The 6,823-nt window shown below is 39.5% G+C and overlaps 1 non-coding gene across 1 annotated transcript; it reads left to right on the plus strand.

Annotated features, from left to right (window-relative positions):
- Nucleotides 1-5,589: 5,589 nt before the first annotated feature.
- Nucleotides 5,590-5,697, plus strand: LOC148580157 (small nucleolar RNA R71). Its single transcript, XR_015896297.1, has one exon. It is a non-coding gene; the product is annotated as a small nucleolar RNA R71 (small nucleolar RNA).
- Nucleotides 5,698-6,823: the final 1,126 nt, after the last annotated feature.

The raw sequence follows: 6,823 nt of genomic DNA on the forward strand, positions 1-6,823 counted from the left end.
GCATCATCAGTGCCGGTAGGAATTGCTTCCACCCATTTAGAAACATAATCTACAGCTAACAATATATAAAGGTAACCATTAGAGTTTGGAAATAGACCCATGAAATCAATGCCCCAAACATAAAAAATTTCACAGAAAAGCATAATCTGTTGAGGCATCTCATCCCTCTTGAATATATTATCAAATCTTTGGCATGGGGAACAAGATTTACAAAATTCAGCAGCATCTTTAAAAAGAGTAGGCCACCAGAATCCACAATCTAAGATTTTTCTAGCTGTTCTTTAAGGGCCAAAATGTCCTCCACTCTCAGAAGAGTGGCATGCCTCTAAAATGGACTGGAATTCTGATTGAGGTACACACCTCCTAATTACCTGGTCAACACCACACCTCCATAAATATGGGTCATCCTATATATAATATTTAGACTCGTTTTTCAGATAGTCCCTTTGATGTTTAGTGAAATTGGGAGGGAAAGTATGGCTAACTAGATAATTAGCCACAAGTGCATACCAAGGAACTACTTCAGATACTGCATGCAAGCTATCAAATGGGAAAGCATCATTTATAGGGGTGGAGTCAACCTTAATGTGCTCAAGGCGACTCAAGTGGTCTGCCACTAAATTCTGGTTACCACTCCTATCCTTAATTTCTAAATCAAATTCTTACAGCAGTAGTATCCAACGTATCAACCTTGGTTTGGACTCCTTTTTAGCTAATAAATATTTTAGAGCTGCATGGTCTGAGTACACTACTACCTTAGTACCAAGTAAATAGGCTCAAAATTTATCCAGAGCAAAAACAATGGCAAGAAGCTCTTTTTCAGTAGTGGTATAATTAGACTGAGCAGCATCTAAGGTTTTAGACGCATAAGCAATGATGAAGGGATCCTTACCTTCCCGCTGGGCTAGTGCCGCTCCTACTACATGGTTGGAGGCATCACACATAATTTCAAATTGCTGGTTCCAATCTGGTTCTCTCACAATTGGAGCTTGAGTCAGGGTGATTTTCAGCTTATCAAACGCTTTCATGCAATCCTCACTGAACTCGAAATCAATATCTTTCTGTAGCAGTCTAGATAAGGGTAATGCTACCTTACTGAAGTCCTTAATGAATCTCCTGTAAAAACCTGCATGGCCTAGGAACGAACGGACTTCCCTCACGGAGGAGGGGTAAGGTAAACTAGAAATGACATCTACCTTTGCTGGATCTACTGAAATACCAGTTTTAGAGACAACATGTCCTAGAACAATCCCTTGTTTTACCATAAAGTGACATTTTTCAAAATTCAATACAAAGTTTGAACTGACACATCTGTCTAATACTCTAGCTAAACTATCCAAGAAAAGGTCAAATGAATCACCATATACGCTAAAATCATCCATAAATACTTCCATACAGTTCTCAATAAGATCTGAAAAGATACTCATCATGCATCTTTGAAATATAGCAGGTGCATTACATAAGCCAAAAGGCATTCTTTTATAAGAGTACGTTCCAAAGGGACATGTAAAAGTGGTCTTCTCATGATCCTCAGGAGCTATATGAATTGGAAAGTAGCCTGTATAACCATCTAAAAAGCAATAATGGGATTTACCTGACAGGCGATCGAGCATCTGATCAATAAATGGCAAGGGGTAATGATCCTTGCGAGTAGCTTGGTTGAGACGCCTATAGTCAATGCAAACCCTCCATGAATTTTGCACTCTAGTTGTCAGGAGCTCTCCATGCTCATTTTTTATTGTTATGACTCCAGACTTCTTGGGCACCACTTGTACTGGACTGACCTATTCACTATCTGAGATGGGGTAAATGATATCTGTTTCAAGTAGCCTGGTCACTTCTTTCTTGACAACTTCTAAGATGGTTGGATTCAATCTTCTTTGGGGTTGATGGACAGGTTTTGATTCCTCTTCTAAATATATTCTGTGCTCACAAACTTGAGGGCTGATGCCTACTATATCCGCCAAGCTCCATCCAATTGCTTTCTTATGTTTTCTCAGCACACTAAGCAGTTGCTCCTCCTGTTGAGAAGTGAGTTCCCTTGCAATGATAACTAGAAACTTCTGATTATCCTCAAGGTAAGCATACTTGAGGTGTGGAGGAAGGGGCTTCAATTCCAATTTCTGCTCATGGCTAGGTTCTGGATCATCCGGGGCTAGTGGTAATGGTAAGGTGTCTTTATTATGTTCAGAGGGTGTCCCCACACTTGGACCTTGCCACATGTGCTTCTCTTCTAATTCTTCTTGGTGAACTTCAGCTATAGTTTCATCAATGATGTCGCACTGAAAGATAGAATGATCTTCCAGAGGGTGCTTTATAGCTTCATTTAAACTGAAACTTACTGTTCTGCCATCTATCTCAAAGGAGTAAGTTCCTGAGAATGTGTCCAGCTTGAACTTCGAGGTCTTCAGGAATTGCCTTCTGACGGAGCACAGAAGTTGGTGAATTAAAAATTATTAAAATAGTTACGTTGTAAGTATAGTTCTTAACTCACCGAAAATCTGCCTATCAATTTAGAAATATGTCACAGAGAATTTAAAGTAAAAATTACTGGGAGTTTGAGTCCCAGGTCATCTCCCAACGAGTTGTAGAAAAGTGTGCTATTTTATTAATCAGATGTTTCCAAAGAAATTGAGTTAAGTAGATGGAAAATTAAATTGAGAAATTAAATAATATGAGTAAAAGCCTTGAGTGGGAGTTGATTAGTTGGAATCTCTATTATTGATGGAATAATTTCAAGATTAATTGATAATTAATGGTAGTTCTGTTTAGTTATCCTTTACTAGGTAAAGAAAAGTCAAACGAGTTGGAATGCTAGATCTGTTCACGAGTTGCAACCCACTTAGTTCGAAGGGATTGGTGTTAGTGACTAGATAGCAATCCAACAGTTAACCCAATTACAAATTTTCTTTCAATCCTTCCAACTCAAGAGTTCCTTTCAATCAACTCCCCATCAAGTGAGGGAACTACTCGCTCATTGTAAATAATAAATCCATAACACATGAAAGGGAATTAAAAGAAAACATGATTATTGGAAATTAAAATGAATTAAAATAAAAGAAATAACCCTTGTATTAAATAATCATAAAAGTATTCAATTGACAAAATTGAGCAAAGCAAAGAACATGGAATAATAAAACCAAGTTAAGAGAACGAACTAGAATGACGAAGTCTTGATGAAGTACTAACTCTTCTCAATGTTCCAATGCTAAGACCAATTGAAAATTAAATCCTAAAAACTAAAGAAAAAAACCTAGAGGAGGAGTAAAACTCGATCTAAAACTGAAAACTGTGTAGAATGAATGTTGTCCTTTGATTCTGCATGTTCTCTGGCTCAAGTCTGTTGTTCCGGGCCGAAAACTAGGTCGAAATAAGGTCCAAAATCACCCTCAGCGAGTTCTGCAGATTATGCAGATCGCAAATGTCACGCGATCGCATCACCCATGCGGACGCGTCATTCGCGCTTTTCCTTGCCACACGTTCGCGTCGTCCATGCTACCGTGTCACTTTAGCTTTTCCAATCCGCGCGGCCGCGTGAGCCATGCGGCCGCGTCACTGCGATTTTCTCTCCTTCGCGTGGTCGCGTGAGCCATGCGACCGCGTCACTTCTCGCTGGTTATCTCCTCAAATTCTTGTGTTCCTTCCATTTCTGCCAGCTTCCTTTCCAATCTCCAACTCATTCATGCCCTGTAAAGTCTGAAACACTCAACACACAGATCACGGCATCGAATGGAATAAAGGAGAATTAAAAATACATAATTAAAGTCTCTAGGAAGCAGTTTTCAAACATGTAATAAATTCAGGAAGGAATTATAATTGCATGCTAATTTAATGAATAAGTGGGTAAGGATCATGATAAAACCACACAATTAAACACAATATAAACCATAAAATAGTGGTTTTTCACCTTCCAAGCAGGATTGATGATGGTCTTCTTGAGTCATTAGGGGGCATTTCCAGGATATAGAAGTCAATGGAAAATGTGAGTCCCTTAATACTCACTAATACATCTTCAGCAATTCCAACTACTGTAATAATTCTTTTATCTGCTAACACAAAACGAGCTGCCGACCTTTTTAAGGGAGGGAGCCTTAGAGTATCATATATAGACAATGGCATTATACTAACACATGCTCCTAAGTCACACATGCAATTAGAAAATATTACACCTCTAATGGTACAGTTAACCATGCATGGACTTGGATCACTACATTTTTCAGGTATACCTCCCATTAAAGCAGATATAGAACTACCTAAAGGGATAGTTTCTAATTCACTAATTTTCTCTTTATGAATGCATAAATCTTTCAGAAAGTTTGCATATTTAGGTACTTGCTGAATAACATCAAAAAGGAGAACAGTTACCTCAACATTTTTGAAAATTTCTACCATTTTGGGATCAAGTTTCATCTGCTTTCTGGACTTCCTTGCAAGGTGTGGGAATGGGATAGGGATGGTGCCACTTGCAGCTTCTGTATCCATTGGTGGTCCATTCTTTTGCTGAGCTACTTCTTCCTCAACCTCGTCTTGTACTTCATCTTCCTCTTCAGCATCTTCCATTTCAGCATCTTCTACTTCCACTGAGTCTTCAATTGGGGCGTATTCTATTGGGCTTGGCTCTTCCTGATTCCTCTCAGGTAGTGTGGTTCCGGACCTCAAAGTGATGGCATTGATGGCACCCTTGGAGTTAGGTAAGGGTTGAGAAGGAATTTCACTGGAGCTAAAAGGTTGGTTAGTGAGAGTAGGTAATGAATCTATCCGGGCAGCGAGAGCTTTTAAAGTGGTATTCAGACCATTTAAAGTAGAGTTCAGTATAGTCTGCATGTCTTGTTGTCCTTGTGCAAGAGAACAAAGCATCTCGTCATTTGATGAGAAAGTGGGATAAGTGGTCTGAGGGACCTGTTGTTGGTTGTGATGTGGTCCTTGTGATTGCCGTAAGTGAGGAGCTCTATAAGGTTGGTTCTGATTCTGCTGTCTGTTGTTGTTATTTCATCTCTGGTTTCCATTGTTGTCTCTGCCTCCACTGTTATAGTTGTCCCTCCAGCCATGGTTGGAATTATCCCTCTAACTTTGGTTGGAGTTGTCTTGCCATCCTTGGTTATAGTTTCCACCTTAGTTGTAGTTGTCACCTTGTTGGTTATATCCTTGATTTGGGCGGTCATAGAAGTTATCAGTAGCTGCCACAGTAGTGTCTTCTTGTTGGAGCTGCGGACATTCATCAGTATAATGACTATAATCAGCACATATGCCGCATACTCTTTGTGGAACTAACTGTTGGCTTTGCTGTGGTGGGGAAGGCTGAGCTTGTTGTTGTTGATTCAACTTTAATTGCTTCAGTAGGTTGGTCATTTCGCATATACTCTGTGTAAGAGCAGAAGTCTCAGTGCTAGAGAAAACTTCTGCAATAGCTTTTGAGTGGGTGCTCCTGTGCCTGTGATTCCTAGTAAACTCAGCTAAGTCGCTGATCAGTTGCCATGCTTCATCTGTGGTTTTGTACTTTTTCAGAGAACCATTACTAGCACCATCTACTGTAGTTTTATCTCGAGGCTTCATGCCTTGAGTGAAATAGCTGATTAACACTAGCCTGTCAATCATGTGATGGGGGTATGCGTCTAGAAGGTTCTTAAAACGCTCCCAGTACTCATAGAGAGTTTCTGATTCACCTTGAACAATGCATGAGATCTCTTTCCTTAGTCTGTCTATAACTTTAGCTGGAAAGTATTTTTTTAGAACTTCTCTCTTGAGCGTATCCCAGTTAGTAACAGTCGCTTCAGGTTGGGAGTAGTACCACTCCCTCGCCTTTCCGTCAAGAGAAAACGGGAAGGCAGTTAACAAAATAGAAGTTTCATTCGCACCCTGACGCCTAACAGTAGAACAGGCTGTCTGAAAATCCCTGAGGTGCTTGATGGGCTCCTGAGCAGGTAAGCCATGAAACTTGGGCATTAAGTTGATTAGTGCAGTCTTCAGTTCAAAATCTGCAGCCAGAGTTGGATGATATACATGATACGGCTGCATTGTAAAATCTGGGGCTCCAGCTTCCTGGAGAGTAATCCTCCTAGGTGCTGCCATTCTATCTGCACGTGAATTAACTGAATCAGTAGTAAAGGAGCTTGTTCCGCTCTCGGATGGCGGTTCAGATTCGCCCTCAGATGATACTGGTGAATCGATAACAATCACTTCACCACCCTCAGAGGCTAACCGACGTCGAGCTCGCCTAATATGTGAAATAGTTCTTTCAATTTCAGGATCAAATGCAGCTAAGCTCGGATCAGGCAGTGAATGCGTCATTCAATTAAAGAAACATATAGCTCATGGTAATAAAATAAAAATAAAATATGCAAATAAAAAATAAAATATGTACACTAATTAATAATTTAGCACACAATTACAACTCCCCGGCAACGGCGCCAAAAACTGGTGCGTGGTAAAAGTTAGGCCATTTAAGAGATTGTGATGTAAGAACAGCGTTGCGAGTATAGCTCTTAACCAGCTAAAATCTGCCTCACCAATTTAGAAAGGTGTCATAAAAATTTAGATAAAAAATACTGGGAGTATGAGTCCCAGGTCGTCTCCCAACGAGTTGCGAGAAAGGATGCTATTTTATTAATTAGGAATTTCCAAGAGTTTTAAATGTTGAATAATGAGCAATTAAATAATTGTAAATTAAAGCAATAAAAACTAAGAATGATTATTAATATTATAAATAAAAAGCCTTGACTGGAGGAATGATTAATTGGAAGTTCTATCATTGTTGTGAGCTCTTAAGTGTAGTATTGAAAAGGTTGTTGTTTTCACTTAGTTAACCTTTACTAAATAAAGAAAA

Source organism: Arachis ipaensis, chromosome B10 (assembly GCF_059453495.1).
Source record: "Arachis ipaensis isolate K30076 ecotype BB chromosome B10, ASM5945349v1, whole genome shotgun sequence".
Taxonomy (NCBI): domain Eukaryota; kingdom Viridiplantae; phylum Streptophyta; class Magnoliopsida; order Fabales; family Fabaceae; genus Arachis; species Arachis ipaensis.